This window comes from Tamandua tetradactyla, chromosome 14, assembly GCF_023851605.1.
Source record: "Tamandua tetradactyla isolate mTamTet1 chromosome 14, mTamTet1.pri, whole genome shotgun sequence".
NCBI lineage: Eukaryota > Metazoa > Chordata > Mammalia > Pilosa > Myrmecophagidae > Tamandua > Tamandua tetradactyla.
Window position 1 is genome coordinate 59,397,076 of NC_135340.1, and position 22,265 is coordinate 59,419,340.

The 22,265-nt window shown below is 44.3% G+C and overlaps 3 non-coding genes across 3 annotated transcripts; 1 reads left to right on the forward strand and 2 right to left on the reverse strand.

Annotated features, from left to right (window-relative positions):
* Positions 1 to 19,346: 19,346 nt before the first annotated feature.
* On the reverse strand, positions 19,347 to 19,418 carry TRNAH-GUG (transfer RNA histidin (anticodon GUG)). The gene has a single exon. It is a non-coding gene; the product is annotated as a tRNA-His (tRNA).
* A 1,453-nt stretch (positions 19,419 to 20,871) lies between these two features.
* Positions 20,872 to 20,943, reverse strand: TRNAH-GUG (transfer RNA histidin (anticodon GUG)). Its single transcript has one exon. It is a non-coding gene; the product is annotated as a tRNA-His (tRNA).
* A 692-nt stretch (positions 20,944 to 21,635) lies between these two features.
* On the forward strand, positions 21,636 to 21,707 carry TRNAH-GUG (transfer RNA histidin (anticodon GUG)). The gene has a single exon. It is a non-coding gene; the product is annotated as a tRNA-His (tRNA).
* Positions 21,708 to 22,265: the final 558 nt, after the last annotated feature.

Genomic DNA, 22,265 nt, shown 5'->3' on the forward strand with positions numbered 1-22,265 from the left:
CACTGCCCCACCCACCCCAACCTCTGCACATGGGAATATTAGTGTCTGGGCTCCCCAGACCCGTGCACATTCCCACCCACTCCCGCCATGCCTACCCAGCTGTGGGCAAGTGCTGACCTGCGCATCTGGGCCACGCATGCCCCCAGCCAATGCAGATGTGATCCCACACTGCTGCCCCTGAACTCTGCCCACGAGCATACCAGGGATCGCCGGCCCAGACCCATACACACCAGGGCCCCTTTCCTCCAGACCCATGCACAGACACAGCCAAATCCTCCCAGCTGAGCAACCATGTGTCTGTATACTGACTTCTTGACCCCTGACTCCCCCGGAACCCCACACACATGCAACCCTTGCCCCAAACCCCACCACAAGTGCCGTTCTCCCACACCTGGCAGGTGCTCACATGTGCATCTGTGCCACATGCCACCACCCCACACATGTGTGCACCCCTGCCCCAACCCCCCTGTACCTCCTCACCCATGCCAGGGCTGTGCCCACCTGACATCATCCACCCTGACACACCTCGCACAACCTCCCTGACCTGTGACCGCCCCGCACAATCATGCGTCTGCATCCTAGCCCCCCTGGACACCTCCCTCTTTGCAAGGACACACCTGCGCCCTGCCTTCCCTATGCCCCGACTTCTGTGCCCTGTAACCCACATCCTGATACCCACGATCCACAGGCTGCATGCGCCCACCCAGATCCTGCCCACGTACCAGTCCCCACATGTCCGCACAGGCCCCCCATTCGACTCCTGCCATGCCCTACCTCTGTGTCCCCCATGCTGCACCCTGTTCCTACATTCCAAGGCCTGCCTTTGCAGCAGCTCACCCTCACAGCCCCGACTCCTCACCTCCACAACCCTGCACCCTGCACCCCACACTCACAGACACCAGCACGCATCCCAGACCCATGCATGTACCTGTGTTGCAACCCATCACTGCACTGTTGTGCCCCACCCCCCACCCTGCACCCTGCTCCGCATCTGTCCTGCAAATACAAAGCCTTAGACTACTGAAGGACATCAACTTCCGGAGTAACCCTGTCAAGACATTTACATGCTGTGAAGGCGACAGAAGACTACCAACCATATGAAGACGCAGACAGAGAGAGCCCAGCCTAATGACCAAATTAACATACCAGAGGAGACACAGCCTTTGGAACAACTAATCAAAGATGCTCATATAACTCTACTAAATAAAATCAGTGGGATGGCTAATAACCAAAAAGAGGTCAAGAGGATAATAGAAAGGTGGGCCACAGTGGCTCAGCAGGCAAGGATGCCTATCTGACATGCCAGAGGACCCGGGTTCGAATCCCAGTGCCTGCCCATGGGAAAAAAAAAAAAAAGAGAGAGGACAATAGAAGAGCAGAAAGAGGAATTTGAAACAATAAAGAGAAAAATAGCGAATCTCACAGAGATTAAAGATGCTGTAGGTCAAATAAAAAATACACTAGATTTGATTCCCAGTCCATACACCTCCCCCCAAAAATATATTTTATATATTTATAAAATATATATACACACACACACTAGAGACACACAGCAGCAGATTTGAGGTGGCAGAAAAAAGAATAAGTGAACCCAAGGACAACCGATTTAAAAAAAATTTTTGTTATTAATTTTAAGTTAAAAAAATATGACAACAAAGAAACACAAACATTCCTAACATATAATCATTCTGTTCTACATATATAATCATCACATAGTTGCATGTTCATCATCATGGTCCTTTCTTAGAACATTTGCATCAATTCAGAAAAAGAAATAAAAAGACAACAGAAAAAGAAATAAAACGAAAAGAGAAGAAAAAAAAATTATACATACCAGACCCCTTACCTCTCCCTTTCATTGATCACTAGTATTTCAAACTAAATTTATTTTAACATTTGTTCCCCCATTATTTATTTTTATTCCATATGTTCTACTCGTCTGTTGACAAGGTAGACAAAAGGAGCATCAGACACAAGGTTTTCACAATCACACAGTCACATTGTTACAGCTGTATCATTATTCAATCATCCTCAAGAAACATGGCTACTGGAACACAGCTCTACATTTTCAGGCACTTTCCTCCAACCTCTCCATTACATCTTGAATAACAAGGTGATATCTACTTAACGCATAAGAATAACCTCCAGGATAACCTCTCAACTCTGTTTGGAATCTCTCAGCCATCGACACTTTGTCCCATTTCACTCTTCCCTCTTTTGGTCGAGAAGGTTTTCTCAATCCCTTGATGCTGAGTCTCAGCTCATTCTAGGATTTCTGTCCCACGTTGCCAGGAAGGTCCATGCCCCTGGAAGTCATGTCTCATGTTGACAGGGGGAGGGTGGTGAATTTGCTTGTTGTGTTGGCTGGAGAGAGAGGCCACATCTGAGCAACAAAAAAGGTTCTCTTGGGGGTGACTCTTAGGCCTAATTTTAAGTGGGCTTGGCCTATCCTTTGTGGGGTTAAGTTTCATATGAACAAACACCAAGACTGGGGGCTCAGCCTATAGCTTTGATTGTCCACATTGCTTATGAGAATATCAAGAATTCAACTTGGGGAGGTTGAATTTCCCCCTGTTCTCACCATTCCCCGATGGGGACTTTGCAAATACTTTTCCACAGGACAACTGATTTTGAACACACAAAAGAGTAAATGAAAGAAGATGGAAAAATTTGAATTGGATGTCAGGGAAATGATGGACAAAACAAAACACACAAATATAAGAATCATCAGTGTCTCAGAAGGAGAAGAGAAGTGAAAAGGGCTAGGAAGTATAGTTGAGGATATAATGGGGGAAAACTTCCCAACCCTTATAAAAAGACACAAATATGCAAATCAAAGAAGCCCAGTGAACTTCAAATAGAATAAATCCAAACAGCCCTATCCAAAGACACATACTAATCAGTCTGTTAAATGTTGACGAGAAGCGGAAAATCCTGAAAGTGGTAAGAGAAAAACAATGTACTAGATACGAGGGAAACCACATAAGACTGAGTTCAGACTACTCAGTGGCACTATGGAGGCGAGAAGGCTGTGGTATGATATATTTAAGATCCCGAAAGAGAAAGACGTTCAGCCAAGAATTCTGTACCCAGACAAATTATCCTTCAAAACTGGAGAGACTAAAATTTTCACAGATAAGGAAATGCTGAGAGAATTTGTCAACAAGTGACCAGCTCTACAAGAAATACTAAAGGGAGTTCTGTGGCTGAAAAAAATTAAAAAGACAGGAGAGGGAGGTCTGGAGGAGGGCAGAGAATTGAAGAGTGCCAGTAAGGGTAACCTAAAGGATAAAAAGAGAAAGAGGGAAAAGAAGATAAAGATCTGACAAATAAAATCCAAAGAATAAGATGGTGGATTCAGGAAATGCCTTTACAGTAACAACTTTGAATGCTAACAGACTAAACCTACCAATTAAAAGACATAGATTGGCAGAATGGATTAAGAAATATAATCCAGCTATATGCTGCTTACAAGAGACTCATCTTAGACACAAGGATACAAATAGATTGAAAGTGAAAGGATGGAAAAAGATGTTCTATGCAAGTTGTAACCAAAAGGAAGCAGGAGTAACTATATTAATATCAGACAAAATAGATTTTAAATGTAAAGACATGATAAGAGACAAAGAGGGACACTACATATTAATAAAAGGGACAATTAACCAAGAAGAAATAACAATCATAAATGTTTATGCTCCCAGTAAGGACCTCCAAAGTACATGAGACAAACATTGGCACAACTGAAGGGAGTAATAGACATTTCAACAATACTAGTAGGAGACTTCAATAGACCACTCTCCTCTGTAGATAGAACAACCAGACAGAAGATCAACAAGGAAACAGAGAAGTTAAGCAACTTGATAAATGAATTAGACCTAACAGACATATATAGGCTATTGCACCCCAAAACACAAGGAACATTTTCCAGAATAGATCATATGCTGGGGCACAAAATGGGTCTTTATAAATTTAAAAATATTGAAATTATTCAAAGCACTTTCTCTGATCACAAAGGAATGAAGCTGGAAATCAACAACCACCAAAGAATGAGAACTTTCACAAATATATGAAGATTAAATAACACACTGTTAAACAATCAGTGGGTCAAAGAAGAAAAGATTAAAGCAGAGTTAGATGAATGGGAGAACAAAAGAACAATAGAAAGAATCAATAAAACCAAAAGTTGGTTCTTTGAGAAAATCAATGGGCCACTAACAAGGTTGACAAAAAAAGAGAAAAGATGCAAATAAAGAAAATCAGAAATGTGAGGGAGGCCATTACCACAGACCTTGAAGAAACAAAAAAAAATATCATAAGAAGATACTATTAACAACTATATGCCAACAAACTAGATAGGACAAATTTCTGGAAATACATGAACAAGCTACAGTGACCCAAGAAGAAATAGAAGATCTCAACAAACCAATCACAAGTAAAGGGATTCAATCTGTCATCAAAAATCTTCCTACAAAGAAAACTCCAGGGCCGGATGACTTTACAAGGGAATTTTATCCAACATTCCAAAAATAACTAACATAAATCCTGCTCAAGTTTTTCCAAAAAATTGAGGAAAAAGAAACACTATCTAACTCATTTTATTAAACAAACATTATTTTAATACCAAAATTGGGTAAAGATGCTATAAGAAAGGAAAACTACAGGCCAATCTTCCTAATGAACACAAATGCAAAAATTCTCAAGAAAATGCTAACAAATCGAATTCAACAACACATTGAACATATTCACAACACATATTCTTTTAGTATATAAAAGAATTATATACTACTACAACGTGGGGTTTATACCAGGAATGCAAGGATGGTTCAACACAAGAAACTCAATTAATGTAGTGCAGCCCATTAACAAACTGAAAGGAAAAGATTCTACAAAGTTTCCATGTATTAGGGTAACTTTCCAGAAACCTAAAATCTCCAGATATGTCCCTGGACCAGATAAGTCCTGAAACCAGAGGGCTCAGCCTCTCTAGGACATTAACTAGTTCCAGCCCCCTATCCCATATTATTGACAGCCCCTTCCAACATGAAAAAGCTTGATAGCTAGCAATGTAGCATGGTAAGATACATCCCAGAGTACATTAAGCAGATAATCAAAAAGTATCAGCAAAGTCCCTTGTGGGATGGGAGAAATTATATGGAACTATTAAATTTTACCACCAGGGAAACCCTGGATACTGTGCCAAACAATAGGGACACCCAAATCAATAGGCCAAGCCCTTGACCTCAGGCTTGCTCTTGTGAAGCTTATGTATGTAATAAAGAAGCTTAGCCTACCTATAAGTATGCTTAAGGGTCACTTCCAGAGGACCTCTTTTGTTGTTCAGATGTAGCCCCTCTCTCTCTCTCTAAGTCCAACTATGCAAGTGAAACCATTGCCCTCCCCCCCTACATGGGACACAATATCCAGGGATGAAAGTCTCCCTGGCAGTGTGGGAGATGACCCCCAGGGATGAGCCTGGCCTTGGCACTGTGGAATTGACAATGTCATCCTGACCAAAAGGGGGAAGGGTAACAAATAAGGTATCAGTGGCTGAGAGAGTTCAAATAGAGTCGAGAGGCTACTCTGGAGATCACTCTTACACAAGCTTCAGTTAGACATTGCCAACTATCATAGCTTGCCAAACCTCAACCAAAACCACTCCTGTCAATCCTAAAGAACACCTAGGGAATTATAAAAGATTCTACAAAGTTTCCATGCACTAGGGTAACTTTCCAGAAACCTACAATCACCAGATGTGTCCCTGGACCAGATAAGTCCTGAAACCAGAGGGCCCAGCCTCTCTCTCGGACATCAGCTAGTTTCATCCCCCATCCCATATTATTGACAACCCCTTCCAACATGAAAAAGTTAGAATGCCATAGCCCAGATGACTCTAAAGAGTGGGAGAAAGAGCAAAGGTAATGGTGGAGTTATACAGAGAAGGTAGTGTTTAACAAATGAGTATGATTGCTGGATCATTATACTGATATTTCATTTAGTCTCCAGTATTTTAGAGCAGCTAGAAGTAAAAACTTAAAGTTGTGGAATTGCAACCCATACCAAAATCTGAAATATGTTCTACAACTAATTGCTTCCATGTGCTTTGAAATTTATTCTCTTTTTGTATATATGTTATTTTCCACAAAATTCAATTGTGATGATAAATGCACACCTATATGATGATATTGTGAACCACTAATCGTACACTTTGGATAATTACATGGTATGTGAATATATAATATATATAAATATATCAATAAAATTTTCTTTACAATCAACTGGCCATAGATCTTGACTCTCAATTCTAGTCTATTGGTCTATATGTCTATCCTTATGTCAGTACTACACTGCTTTGTAATAAGTTTTGAAATCATGAAGTGTGAGTCCTCCAACTTTACTCTTCTTTTTCAACATTGTTTTGGCTAGTTGGTCACTTGCAATTTCATACAAATTTGAGTATCAGCTTTTCCATTTCTGCAAAAATGACCCCTGGAATTTTGATAGGAACTGCCTCCTTGGTTAAATGAATGATTAGGTATTACTATTTTAGATGCTATTGTAAATGAATATTTTCCTGATTTCCTTTTTCAGGTGGTTCGTTACTGGTGTATAGAAATCCAAATGACTTCTGTGCATTTATTTTGTATCATGCAACTTTTCTGAATTCATTTATTAATTCTAGTAGTTTTCTTGCAGGTTCCTTGTAATTTTCAATATATAGGGTCATGTCATCTGTGAATAGAGCTAGTTTGACTTTTTTCTTTCTAATTTGTATGCCTTTTATTTCTTTCTCATGTCTGATTGCTCAGGTTAGAATTTCTACAATGGCCACCCTCAGAGCCAACCCCCATGCAATCTTCAGTAGCTTGTCAAAGCAGTTATCAGCAATTAGATCATATACCCCTGGACATTGTAGGACTAGGTTCTTACAATGCCCACCCTGGGACCAATAAGCTGTACCAGGACCTTGGGCTACAACCTCCACTGCTGCCTGCCATGCAGTTGGGGACTGGGGGATGATAGCCACTGCAAGGAGGGTGAATACACAGATATTTACTGCAATTTACCAGTCTCTTTCTCCAGCACTTCCCTGGATGCTGCACAGATGCTGCACTAGACTAAAGAGTTTCAAAAGCAGTTTCTCAGATAGTTGCTGCCAGTTCAATAGTTATTTTGGTGGAGGGACATTCCCAGAGCTTCTTACTCTGTCATGTCTCCACAGTCTTCTCTTTTCTTTCATTTTTGAAAGACAGTTTAGCTGGATATAGAATTCCTGATTGACAATGTTTTTCTTTCAGCACTTTAAATATGTCATCCTAATTCCTTCTGGGCTCTGATAAATTGGCACTTAATTTTATTGAGGCTCCCTTGTACCTGGTGAGTTGCTTCTCTCTCAGGATTCTCAGTCTTTTTCATTCTACAGTTTGATTATAAAGATGGTGTGCATCTCTTTTGGAGCTCATTGAGCTACTTGCATGTTCATATTCATGTATTTTCCTTAATTTTTTGATATTTCAGCCATTATTTCTTCAAATATTTTTTCTCCCAATTCTGCAACTCATATAATGTGCACATTGCCAGAGTTGGTGGTGTCCCACGGGTCCCTTAGGCTCTGTTCACTTTTATTCTTTTCACTTGCTGTTATTCAAATTGGGTAATTTAAATTGCCCTATTTTCAAGTTCACTAACCTTTCTTCTTCCAGCTGAAATCTGCTGCTGAACCCCTCTAGGGAATTTTAAATTTTTAGTTATGATAACTTTTCAGCTGTAATATTTCTATTTGGTACTTTTTCTAATTCTCTTCATTGAAATTCTCATTCCGTTCATGTGATCATTTTCCTGGTTTCCTTTGTCCATGTTTTTCTTTAGCAATTTGAGCCTATTTAAGACAGTTTTTAAAAGGTCTTTGATTTTGTCCATTACCTGCATTTCCTTAATTGATAGTTTCTGTTGCTTTATTTCGTTCTTTTGAATTTTCCAACTTTTCCTTTGTCTTTGTATGACTTGTGATTTTTTTGGTTGAAATTTGGGCATTTGAATATTTTAATGTGCTAACCCTGGAAATCAGACCCTCCTCTTTCCCTTTTTTCCCTTTTTATCCTTCTTATTGTTGAAGCCTTTAGTTCTTTTTTTTCATAATTTTTCCAAACTATTTATGCAAAGACTGCATCCCTTGACATGTGTAGCCACTAAATTCTCTGTTCTTTTTATTTTTATTAAGTTAATGTTATGACAGGATTTCCTGGAATGGGGAGAAACAAACAAGCAAACAAACAAACAAAAACAAAAACTGGCTCTGTGCTGGTACTTTCCACTTCAGCACTTAGTCAGCCTTATGATGATCCTAAAGAACAGCTTGAGGTGAAAGCAATCTTTTCTGAGCATGTATCTTGCCCTGAGCATGTGTGCATGGTCTTACAAATTCCCCGTATACATGGATACTCTGAGGGTCCAGTTTCCTCAGGAAATTTGCCACCTTTCCTCCTGGTTCTGGCACTATAGTGTGTCTCAACCAGTAATCTTTTGCTCAAGGCAGCTGTGGTTTGATTGTTTGTTTACAATGTGTTAGTGACCCTACTAGCTGCTTCTATTTAGAGGTAAGCTCTGGGAAGGCAAGACAGAGATGAGCATCTTGAATTAGTATTAGTCCTTCAGGTTTCCATTAGACAAACTGGGACAGATATACATGTCCCTCAATGTATGCATAAGAATTACTCTGCTCCTTTTGAAATCCAACACTAGGAACCCATAGTGGGGGTGTGGGCTGCTGCCCCACAGGGGAAAGGACTAATAAAAGTGCCACGATGTTTTCCCATTATTTTCAAGTTGCCTTTTCTTGATTCCACATTTGCTTAGTAATCTTTTCACTGTTTTCCAGAGTTCTGAAAAAATGGATTCTATCAGTTTCAGTTTCTTTCTTAATGTTCTGTGGGAGGATGGAATTTTGGAGCTGCTTACTTAGCCATCATGGTGATTCCCCAATTTTATTTTTTAAACGTTTTTTTATTAATTAAAAAAAATTAACAAACAAAACATTTAGATATCATTCCATTCTACATATACAATCAGTAAATCTTAATATCATCACATAGTTGCATATTGATCATTTCTTAGTACATTTGCATCAATTTAGAAAAAGAAATAAAAAGACAACAGAAAAAGAAATAAAATGATAATAGAGAAAAAAAAAAGACTATACATACCATACCCCTTACCCCTCGCTTTCATTTACCACTATTTCAAACTGAATTTATTTTAACATTTGTTCCCCCTATTATTTATTTTTATTCCATATGTTCTACTCTTCTGTTGATATAGTAACTAAAAGGAGCATCAGACATAAGGTTTTCACATTGTGAAAGCTATATCATTGTTCAATCATCATCAAGAAACATGGCTACTGGAACTCAGCACTACATTTTCAGGCAATTCCCTCCAGCTTCTCCACTACATCTTGAACAACAAGGTGATATCTACTTAATGGGTAAGAATAACCTCCAGGATAACCTCTGGACTCTGTTTGGAATCTCTCAGCCATTGACACTTTGTCTCATTTTACTCTTCCCCCTTTTGGTCGAGAAGTTTCTCTCAATCCCCTGATGTTAATTCTCAGCTCGTTCTAGGGTTTTTCTCAGTCCCTTGATGCTGAGTTCCCCAATTTTATTTTTGATGCTCAAATTCCTCCAAATTTGTCCAAGAGGCTCTGATGTCTTTTTGACTTGTTTCCATCAATCTGGAAGCACCTATTTGCTTTCTCATACAAGTTGTTTCAAATTCACCTTGTGCTTCCCTTGCTCCAGACTGTAATCAGTCCTTACTCCTTTTAGTTGGAAATGGCATTTAAAAATTGGCACTATAGGGTGGGTTGTGGTGGCTAAGCAGGCAGAGCTCTTACCTGCATGCCAAAGACCCGGGTTCAATTCCCAGTGCCTGCCCATGCAAAAAAAAAAAAATTGACATTATACTTTAAAATGGCTATTTAATATATCACTAAATGAATATACTTTAGTTTTGTTCAACATTACCTTATTTTGAGTATTTGGGCTATTTTCGATCTCCTCCTTTATTATTTACAAAGATGTTCTATAATGGGCATCTTTATGCAGATAACCTTTTCAAGTTTAGGATTATTTCCTTTGGTGAGATTTCCAAAAGCAGAACTATTGGGACAAAGGGTGTAAACCTTTTTCTGACTCTTGATAAACATTGTCCAATTGCTCTTATGTAAGGTTTTAGAAATCAACAATTGCCGCGGATCAGCACCAGTCGGGGTGCTGTCGACCCGGACACTGGGTGGGGTAAAAAGGCGAGCTCGCAGGAAAAAACCTGGGTAAGCTTTACGGACCTAGCCGTCGCAGCTAGGGGACTAAAGGACTTGAGCCCGAGGCCAATTAAACAGCACAAAGCTTCTTTATTGTTACATCGTAAGAGCTTAGGTAACGAAGCGGCTCAAGTACGCCAAAGACCCCGAGGCTGGGAGAGCCCCGGTTAAGTATCAGTTAGGAGGGGGAGGGAGCAGGGGCGTGGGCAAGAGGGGTAGGGGGCCAATTACACAAGCTTAGAGGCAGTTGCTAGGCTGAGGGCTAAGGTTAGGTATAGAGAAGTGAAGCAAATAACGGTATGGAGAAGTGAAGTAAATAACAGGAAGGCTTGCGGTTTAGTGGTGAGCTATGGAAATGGGCGGTTTACGACAAGAGGGGGAAGGGGGGAACAGAGAGGGGGGTTACAGGTACGGAGGGCAGAGAGTGAATGTAGAGAGGGAGAGAAGGATTAAAAAATTTTAAGCATGGCTAGGCTCCAGTCCCTGAGAAATATGCCACAATTCCTCTCCTTTTTCTTTTAAAGGCTCACCTGTGTGACAGGTGGTGGGCATTAACCTTTGCTGGGAGGGGTAGGGATGAGATTCCCCTTGCACTTGAGGCTCAGAATTTCAGGGGAAGGGTATGTGTTGAGCTGACCCTTATGCAAATCTCATGTGCCCCAGAAGAGCCAGAGGAGGTCTGTTAGAGAGACCCTCCTCTGCGACTACTTTGTGTCGCACCCAGCGGTACCCATCTGGTAGCCGTGCGGCGGCCCCAGATGCACGTACTCTGGTGACGTGCAGCCCCCGTTAGCGAAGGGATTTTGGAGCTCTAGCGCGGCAAGAGCTAAGAGTTTCGTATTTCGTTTGTGACGAGAGATTTTTGAAAAGAGGCACTTAAGTAAGAAAAGGATAACAATTAAAATTAGCAGGAGGATGCCGTAGAAGATGAGATTGGAAGGCTGGAAAAGGGAAGAGAATTTATGGAGGAGGTCCGAAAGGAGAGAGCTAGAAATTTTAGGTACAGATAAGTTTTCTATAGCTAAGATTTGGGTTTGAAGGCTATGAGTATAGTTCCAGAAAGAATCATTATAAGCGGTAAACATCCAGTCACGCAGGGTGAGGCGAGGACGAGAGGTGTTGACGAGAACACACACACAGAGACTAGAGAAGGGGTAATGCCCATCACAGGTGGCAGTTGCAATTTCATACAGCGCTTCAACATCTAGGGCAAGTAGATTTGTTGCTGCAGGTTGAATAGGGCCTGGTGGGTTAGGGTATTGAGTCCAGCCTGCAAGCGTAGGGACGCAGCAGTGGTTTGAGTCAGGTTATTGATGACTGTCGCTGAGGTGGAGGTCTGGGTGAGTGCAACGGCCGCTGTGACTGACGCTGCAACGGAGGCGATGATGGCTGCGGAGATGGCAGCGGTGATTCCGAAGTCTCATTTCGCGCGTGGGTTGAGCTGAGTGATGGGGCTGTCCATGGGAAGCGTAGGAGCGACCCACTTGGTCGCGTTGAGCGGGATCCACAGGAGTCTAGGTTGAAGTACTATGAAAACTACTGAGAAAGAGGTACTAAGGTAGTTAAGCAGGTGGCACGTGTCGGGTTGACTATAGTTTGAGCAGACAAAGAAATAGTAAGGGGGATTTAAAAAGACCCTGGCGGTGATGTTTTGAGTACTCAGGATGGTGTATGCATAAGTACCCCAAGCGGTCACTGTGGATTTTCCCTTCGATTCGACGGCGTCAGGTGGGGTGGAGCTTTTTAGTTTTGCTAGAGCCCAGCTGGTTAGACCTGTCCCGAGAAGGGGGCGTAGGTCAAGACAACTGAGGTTTCCACAGAGGGAGAGCCGGACGAGGCCACTATGCCCTGCAAAGAAAGGGGGGTTGAAGGGCACGAAGAAGTTATACCGGGAGGAGTTATGGTCTTGAGGGAAGGGACGGCAGGAAAGCCAGGGGATTTCCTTGAAAGAAGTTGAGGCTGGTTAGGTGAACAGAGGGGAACCGGAGGCCGCACTGGTGGGTGCGGGCGAGTTTGATTATATCCGGGTGCCGTTCCTCTAGCGGGCCAAGGTCCTGTGAAGAGGAGAATTTGGTTGTTTACATCGTTAGATCCAGCGCTTGCAGTTCGGGAGTTAATGAGATGAAAGCAATTGGGCCAAAGGGGAGAACACGGGAGCCCTTTTTCCGCTAGTCCTGAAAGATTTGCAAACGAGAGATTTAATAGTTTGTCGTTTGACAGGGAGATTTCAGGCATGGCTTGCATTGACCGATTTTGTAGGAAGGTAAGGTTAATCGCTAGAGCTTCGGGAGGGGGGGTAGAAATTAGGGAATGATGATAGGTTGAGAGGTGCACTAGCAGGGAGGACATTGGGATCACACGGGAGGTCCAGTAAGCAATTATTAACAAAAAGTTGTGGGAATGTAGGGGAATCGGGTGTGAGGAACAGTAATCCGGGGGGGTATTGGACCGCGGCCCACACTTCATTTTCAGGAGGTTTTGCAGAAGTGGCTGTGGAGACAATTAGCAGTGTTACAGGGAGGAATCGCCAGGTGGGGATTCCGGAGGGGCGGGTTAGGGAGAACATTTTTACTGAAAATAATAAGCGGGTTAGCACCTAGAGGAAGAAAATGAGCAGGTCAAAACACGCGATGATACACAGGAAAATTATGGCAAGTAGGATTCTCTCGAAGAGACTTCAGTCTATTGGAGTAATAGTTGCTAGTATTATCGCCCGGAGTAAGGCTAGTGGGTAGATGAGCAAGAGTCAGTAAGGGTGTATGGACTTTTGTGAACTCACTGCGGTGAAGTTTTGGATTTTTCCTTTTCGGCAGTAGCGGTTGCAGGCCGGATACAACGGGAAGGGATAGGGCTGTCAGTTGCGAGGGTGAGCAACGTTAGCCAACCATACCTGCGTTTGCTGCCGGTTGTCTGCATAAGAGAAAGGGTTAGAGTTGCTAGAGCAAGAAGTCTTTAGTTAAAAAGAAGGGGGGTTTAGGCAGAAGGGGGGAAATTGTTGCCCAGTGTTGTCCTCTGGAGGCAGACGGCCGGAATCACTGTCCCCTTAACGCAGTAATTGTGGTATCAGCGAGCCAGGGCGGGGCTGTTACTGGATTTTTAGAAACAAGATTTACAAGGAGAGCTTATTTTATGCAATTACGGGAAGCTTAAACGCATGTAATGAATGTGAGCGATTTCCTTATCAACTCTGTATATCTGCTGCTTTATAAATTCTATTACTCTGGATAAAATGCATGGCCCAAAAGTTATTACTAGCAAAAGCACTAGCAAAGGCCCTGCTATAGTAGAAATTAAGGTGGTTAGCCATGGTGACTGGGCAAACAAATTTTCAAACCAGCCCCGGTGTTCTCTTAATCTTTTTTCCCTAGCTTCTAATCTCTCTCCCAATTTTTTCATGGAATCTCTGACTACCCCTGTGTGATCTGCATAAAAACAGCATTCTTCCTTTAAGGCTGCGCACAGCCCTCCCTCCTTTAAGAACAACAAATCAAGGCCCCTTCTATTTTGGAGCACAACTTCTGACAGGGATGTTAAAGATTTCTCCAGAGCCTCCATGGCTTGCTTTATAGACGTTAAGTCCTCATTGACAGCCGACTCTAAAAGAGCCATCTGTTGATTTCCCTGAACTATGGCTGCAGTGCCTGTGCCCACTCCGGCCATCACTCCGGCAGCTAGCAGCATTGCCAAGGTTACAGAGACCACTGCTCTTTTGTGTCAGTGCTTCATTTCCATGGCTTCCTCAAAATCATCGGTAGAGTGGTAGGTAACTCTTGGCAGGACCTGTACTAGGATGCAAAACTGCGTGTTGTTGAAAACACCAGTATGGACACAGGGTGTTAGACCCGTGCTACATGCCCATTTAAGTCCTGGTGAAGGAATTAGGTAGGTGTCTTCTCTGGGACTGAATTCATTGGATGCATTTCTACTACAAAGCCCTTGGAAGCTTACCGGTGGCGTGCCAATACAAGTGCCTTTGCCCGAAACTTCAGGGAGGGTAAGTCCTAGGCCATTGTGCCAATCGCAAGAATCTGAGGATTTGTAAACCTCGAAGGTGCCATTGACAGCGATTCCCTTATAATATGGAGGACTAGCCTGCAAGCATAACCAACATTCTTTAGTAAAATTTGGATTGGTGTTATTTAATGCTTCATAACTTCCCCGAATTAAGTTAAACAGTCTGTTGTCTAAGGGGGTTTTTGTACCCGAGGGAGGAGAAGCACTAGAATTTAAGGATAAAGTAGAGGTAGGGGATGCCACGGTAAGCTGGGCTGGTTTAGTAGTGGTTCGTCTGGTAGGTATGGAAGGAGACTGATATTTGGGTTGTACTGCCGAATTCGGTCCTACTGTTTTGGTGATTTGTTCAACAACCAAACGTATTTTAAATATTGTTCCGGGGTCATAAGCTGATGAATGATAGACTCGGAGTCCCCAAGTTTTCCCTTTTAGCCAATCGGTCGGGGATTTTCGGGCATGGGCGGTGAAAGAGATGTTTAATGGGTTACATTTGAAACTAACGCACTCCCCAGAACCCTCCCATTTGGCTGCCTCCAGTGCCTTCGTAGGTTTTTTACACTGATCAACGTCCAGCGGCTTATTATTGCTGGGTACTCTTTTGACAATAATAGAATCCCAAGATGAAGAAGGGGACCACCAAGCATCACCTGTGGTCTCACATCCCCATTTAGCACAATAGAAATACTGGTGTTGGCCACAGCGATTCGCCGTTTCCCTGTCCCGGCCGTCCCGGGGACAAACATAAAAAGGCCTTTTATAAAGGGCAGCCCTAGCTCGAGGGTTTATACACCCAGCAGGGAATCGGGTACACTCGCATGTATTGCTCGTGCAGACACTTCTCCCAGGTTTGTTTGGATCAACAGAGGGAATGTCAAAGTCATCCGCCCCTGCGATTAACTGACATAAATCAACTTCGAGGGAGGGCCACCACTGTCCCATGGGATGCCTACTGTCAGTTTTGGTAGCCACGATATCACCACTGGGATTCAGAATTTGCCAGGTTTGTTTCACTGGTTGGTGGGGGTTAGAAGGTTCGGCTGCTGCTAAAATTCTTTCAAGATGAAGTCCCAACAAAATACAGCCCAGCACAAAATGCCGTCGGGGGTGCGTAAGACGGCGGTTGGGCTTGCGTTTCCGGGAAGAAAGGGTTGGAGGCACTAATGGGAGGGGGCAGTCAGCCGGATGGGGGGCAGAGGGTAAGGAGGGGGGGGCAGGGCGTCCCGCTTCCGCGTCCTCAGGGAGGGCGGGGTAAAGGCTGCGGCCCTTTTCCGGTTTGGATGATGGGGAAGAAGGCGGAAGGGTGGAGTTAGTTTTTCCGCCCTGAGGCTCTCCGCCATATTCCTGTAGGGGCGGGTGCCTTTCGAGCCGTTCCTCAAGCTGTTCGAGGAGGGACTCAGCATCGGAGTCGGAGTCCGACTCAGAGCTGGGCCGCGCTGTGGCGGCGGCTGCTTCAGCTACACCTTTAGTTGGTTTGGGCCGACCATCGGTGGGGGGTAAAGAGCCTTGTAGGCAAGAGCGGATGGTGATGAGCGTGGGGAGAAGCCCCGGAGGAAAACGCTTGCCTTCATGCTCCATTTTGTCGGTGACCCTGGCAATCAATTGATCATAGGTAGCTGGGGTCCAAAGTGGACTCGTCAACAGCCAGGGGTTAAACGGCAGCAAAAGGTCCCAATAAACTTGTAGCTGCCGGGCTGAAACTTTACACCTATGGGTATCTAGCAGAGCGGCCAGCGCTCTCACTTGGGGGACCTGGCTTCTAGAAAGTGACTGACCCATGGCGAATTTAGGAGGACTACTCCGCGCTGTAAGGACCTAGGACTGCGTTTATTTAGCGGGAGAGTCTAGTTGCTTACCTTGGTTCAGGAGAGAGGTCCTAGGATCTCCAGTGTCCGGACGATGGCAGGAATGTAGAGGGTCCCTGTTCGGGCGCCAATTGCCGCGGATCAGCACCAGTCGGGGTGCTGTCGACCCGGACACTGGGTGGGGTAAAAAGGCGAGCTCGCAGGAAAAAACCTGGGTAAGCTTTACGGACCTAGCCGTCGCAGCTAGGGGACTAAAGGACTTGAGCCTGAGGCCAATTAAACAGCACAAAGCTTCTTTATTGTTACATCGCAAGAGCTTAGGTACCGAAGCGGCTCAAGTACGCCAAAGACCCCGAGGCTGGGAGAGCCCCGGTTAAGTATCAGTTAGGAGGGGGAGGGAGCAGGGGCGTGGGCAAGAGGGGTAGGGGGCCAATTACACAAGCTTAGAGGCAGTTGCTAGGCTGAGGGCTAAGGTTAGGTATAGAGAAGTGAAGCAAATAACGGTATGGAGAAGTGAAGTAAATAACAGAAAGGCTTGCGGTTTAGTGGTGAGCTACGGAAATGGGCGGTTTCCGACAAGAGGGGGAAGGGGGGAACAGAGAGGGGGGTTACAGGTACAGAGGGCAGAGAGTGAATGTAGAGAGGGAGAGAAGGATTAAAAAATTTTAAGCATGGCTAGGCTCCAGTCCCTGAGAAATATGCCACAAACAATGACCTTTTAGTGTCAAACCCAATGATTTTGTCTCATTCATTTTCTTCTTGACTTCTTCGCAGCACCTGAGTCTGTTGACTTCCTCACCCTTGAAGCCTTCTTTTTCCAAACTTTCCTTTAAAATGTTCTTGCTGTTCTTCTCTTTGTTTTCCTCCTCTGTCTCAGGCTATATCCTTTTCCTACTTCCTTAGCTTCTATATCTCTGCATGCCCCAAGGTCTAGAACCTCAGCCCTCTGCTTTTGTTACTGGGTACTGAGTGGGGTGTTCTTATTCCTGTATGCCTGACTTTGGAAATCCAGTCTTGTCTGGAGCTCTTATCTCTTCTGAGATTTGCTTACCTCTAAGTCTAGCTGTCGCCTTTTGTCTTCAGCCTGGTTTTGGGTCCATCTCTGTCCACAGACCTGATGGGACAACCATATCCTAGTACTCTAACATAAGTACTCTGTTCTTTGAGATTCTGGTTATTGAAACAGAGCTTCATATGTGCCAAGTTTTGGTTGCTTGGTATAGTTTAGCCAATGCAGTTAAAAAAACATTGTATTAGTGGCCAAGATTTTAAAACATGGGAGATTTCACTCAAAAATTCAGATTGCTGGCTTTTCCAGCAACGTTAGAAAGTCTGGTGACTTGAGCTCATGCTCCCATCAAGTTCAAGTGGCAGAAGATGAGTAACCCAAGTGCCTTCAGATGAGGCCACATCACCAAAACCCATTTAGGTCCTAGAATTTCATCAAGTTACTACCAACTTAACTTTTGTTTTTCTTACTGTGGAGTTAAGAGGAAAGTAGAATATTTCTCCACTCCATGTCCTTGTCAGGGATGGGGAAAGAGGGGGAAAAAAGACTCAGAGGATCATAAGGTATTAGGAAAATGGGAAAGCACCTTTTTCTTTTTAGGAGAAGCAGAAATTATTTCAGTTTGTTTGGTATGAAAATAAAGGAGGTCTGTGTTGAAAGAATTCAACCTAAGATGTCACAGAAAGCAAATGTGGCTATTTTATTCATTTATGGCCTCTATAAAAAAATCTCTACTCAAATATTTATGGAGTGGCTGTGTGCTTCAAAGAGAGACATGAGTAAGACTTCATTCCTGCCTTCAATTTACTTGACTTTTTAAACTACAGTGGTTTTTCACTTAGATTGGATTCTGACAGTAGGAGAAATGAAAGATGGGAGTGAAGTGTTTAAAAGGGTCTGCCAAGTTCAGTCCCTCTTCCGAATTCCAGTCTCAGGGTGTTTCCTGCCCTTCCAATCTGAATTCAAAATAGGGCTGCCTCCCAACAGGACCCAGACTCCCATATAAATGTTTTTATGGATACTGTAAGGAATCCCTTTCTCTGATTTTATCAATCCAAATCATCCCCCTACCCTCCCCAGCCAGGAGCTTGGGGAGAAGAAAGACAGGGTCTGAGGAGGGTGGAGACTCTCTAGGAGCACGTGTTACTCTTTACGGTAAAGAGAAGTTGTGAATCTATCCTTCAGTATCTGCCTGACTTGAGGTGGGGGGTAGAGGGGGTGAGGTGGGATGGGGAGATTATTTGTGTTTTATACAAAAAGCAAGGGGAATATATTTGCATACATATAGACGTACATAAATGTTTATTTACACAAGGACTGTCATGGATAGATATAATGGAAACTGACAATAATTGGTGGATGCTGTGAAGAATGAGGGGGAACCTTACTTTTCACTGGACTTGTGTGCATGTATTCTCTATTAAAAAATATACAAGCCGGGGAGTGCACAGGTGTGTTTCAGTGGTAGAATGCTCACCTGCCATGTGGTAGAGCCCTGCTCATTTCCAGCCCATGCACCACCACCCTCCACCCCCTCACCCCAAAATGAAAGACCCACATAACATGCATTTGTCAAAACCCAAAGAACTGTACAAAGAATGAACTAGTCAATATTGGTTCATCAACTGTAACAAATGTACCACACAAGTGTAAAATCCGAATAACAGGAAAAACTGTGTGTGTAGGGGGCAACTCCCTGCACTCTCTGCAGTTTTTCCTGTAAACCTAAAACTACTCTAAAAATAAAGTCTATTATATGAAAAAAACCTACCATTTTATTAATAAAAAAATAAAAATGGTAGTTTTTTATTTAAAAAATTATTTTTTATTAAAAAAGAATTTTGGAATTCTTTGGATTACAAAGAATACATGAAAAGGAGGGGAAAAAAATCACAAGGTAACGGGGGCGCTGTTTTGCGGGTTTAGGAGAATTTAGAAGCCAGTTTTTAGGAGGAAGGATATTATAACTGTGTGAAGTTGTATTCAGAGTCTAAAATGAGAATTGTTGGAGGTAGCGATCTCAGGAGTGGTTCAATTTTAAAGGGAAAGAGATGCAGTTCATTTCAAGAAAATAAGTCACCTTCCACTGGAAGAGAATGCAGCAGTTCTTTTCAAGAAAACGAGTTCCTTGTGGGCCGGAGGACAAAAAATAAAGAGAGGAGAAAAACAATGAGAACCCCTTGCCGTGCCATTGTTCCCACAATGCCGTGACTCGGATTCGAACCGAGGTTGCTGCGGCCACAACGCAGAGTACTAACCACTATACGATCACGGCGAGCTACCGGGGACCTGCTAAGACAATCTTCCGATTATACCCTTCAACATTCATAGGCCCTCCAGCTTGTGCGTCACCAAACAGGCCACCTATGGGTTGGGATTCCAGCCTTAGGCTCAGTCTGAAAATGCGCAAGCGCACGGCGCTCTAGCCAGTTGCTTGCGTTCTCTCTTGTCCCGGCTCCCCGGTGGTGTTGATAGGGTGAGCTGCGAGTGAGTGCCATGAGGATTGAGGGGCAATTCTTGGACATCCAATGCTCCGGGTAGTCAGAGTTTAGTGTGTCCACAAGCTGCGTAACTCCGATTCATTGAGGGATCCCTGTTTCCTGGGAAGGAGAGACACTTGCATCGAGTCCTGCAGTCCTCCCTCTACACCGCCAGAAGTCACCCAAATCCGCTGGTCGGGCACTTAGAAGGAGCTCAGTGAAAGCTTCTGTTCTCCCATAACCACCCCTCTCCCCTCCAGAACACCCACTTCCATCCAGCTCCTTCTATTCCCCCGATGGCGTTGCCTCCTCCCTCTGCGGTACTCCCGCGAACTGGGTGCCCCTGCTCACCTCAGGTGTGCCCCTGGATGGCGGGGGGAACTGGGTCCCGTTTTCCTTCGTGCCCATCAGCGCTCCCGCCCACCCGGAGCCTAGAACAGGGCTGAGTTTACAGTAGGCAGCGGCAATTTGCTAAACTGAGAATGTGCCATAGGTATCTGACCAGTGATTACAGAGTGACCAACATTCTCTCTAGAGCCACACACTCCTATCAACGCTTTTGACAGCCGCCAGACGGATCTTGCTAAACAGAAATTGGACTTTTTCTTTCTGCATTCTCCCCTCACATCCCCCACTCCTTCCGCTGACTGCAGGAAATTTGTTTACCTTTTTCAGTTTCATCTCTTGACCCTTCCTCAGTGTCGTTCCGCATTGCCTAATTACTTCCATTCATTCATTCAACAGGTTCAGGGAAGCGCCTACTAACTGTCAGGTCATTGCCTTTGGACATTGTGGGGATAAAGGAAAAGAGAAGACAGAGGAATATGAGAATTCTTTCAAGACTTTCTTCAGTCCTTTGCGTACGAGATTATCCTGGCTGCTTGCGAAATTCCTGCTCTGCCCGTGCCCTTAGAAACTATCTCAAAGGTTACCGCCTGTGTAGCCTTCCCTTCCTATTTTAGGAGTCCTTTTTTCCGTGCTTCTATGGAAACGTGCACAAAAGTCTATTACAATACTCGTCAGCAATGTAAGTACCCTGTGCTTTGTCCTCAAGAACATCACGCGTAGCCCCCAGAGTAATGTGGTCTACAATCTTTGGAAGTCCAATTTAGCTAAAGCTGATGTAAACGAAGTTTCCAACTGTTATGAGCGTATTTGGGCCTATTTTCCAGAATATTACAATGTCTGAATAAAAATGAAGGAGAGCAATAAAAAGCCAGTACCCCTGCCGTGCCATTGCTTCCACAATGCCGTGACTCGGATTCGAACCGAGGTTGCTGCGGCCACAACGCAGAGTACTAACCACTATACGATCACGGCGAGCTACTGGGGACTTGCAAAGTTTTGCTTTCGGCTGAGCTCTTCTCTGTTGTAAGCTCCGCCCCCGTGATCCGTCATTGATTTGTCATTGCTCATTCCCGCCCATCTCCAACCTCGCAGCGCCCGGAGTGTAAGCAGGCGCAGTGGTCTTCGCTGCAGCCTTGCATCTGTCCCGCGCTCGTTAGCGGTGCAGATCCCTCCGCTTGCACCGCGGGGCGTGAGCTCGGGGTTTCCGTTCCCCGCGCCTGGAAGGAAGTTGGGCCGGTGGGTCGGAAATGACTTTCTGTCTTGTAGAATTTAAGAGACATCATTCCCAACCTGATTCCGTTCAGATAGCGTGGCAGCCAGGGCATACTGGGGGTGCAAGGATCCTCGGGACCACCAATGGGCGACCCCGACGCCTCACACCCGTACTGCCTATGGGGGACTTCCAGTGCAAAGGCCTGTCTCCTAGGAATCCTTTAGTTTGCCAGGTACTTTCATAGTCGCTCTCTTGCGGTTCCGGAAGACCAAGTGAGACTTGGGGTTGCGGTGTTCACGCGGGAAGCCCACTGCCAAGTGACTCCACTGGGCTGGTGCAAGGGGTAGGAGAGCCTGATAAATGAGGAAGTCGGCAGAAAGCAGAGAACAGCGGTCCTGAAGAGGAGAAATATAATACTCTGCAACCTGTGCTCCGGGCGTCTCTGTAGCTCGCCGTGATCGTATAGTGGTTAGTACTCTGCGTTGTGGCCGCAGCAACCTCGGTTCGAATCCGAGTCACGGCATTGTGGAAGCAATGGCACGGCAAGGGCACCCTTTTAGCTTTCTCAAACCAGGGTCTCCTTGGTACTTTGAGAGCGAGCTGTAACGGTAACGTGGCAGTCCCATGCGTTTACTGTACTTCCAAGTACCCCCATTCTTTCCTCACTTGTCACCTACCAGTGAAAAAAAATTTCTGACATTAGCAGAAACGTCAACACATTGACGGTTTAGGGGATATAGGAATAATTTTCAAACTTTTATTAAGGACTAGGAGAATGCAGAACAGACAATACATTGCATTATTGGTTCAGATCCTTTGACAAGTGAAAAAATATGACTGCTCTGCGGATGCTGGTTTCCATTGCCACTATGAAGGGTACTTACGATGGGTTTGTGGCCTCCAGCTTCCCGTGGGTGAGAGGGTCATTTCTCCTGGGATGTATTTTCCTAATCTACCTCAGGTTTAAAGCAAATTTTGGTTGTGCACTTAAAATACTCAAATGCTACAAATTCAGGCCTGACATCTGGAATTAGGTGAAATGGAAGGGAGTTTTGAATTTGGCACTCAGGGTGCTAGCAGG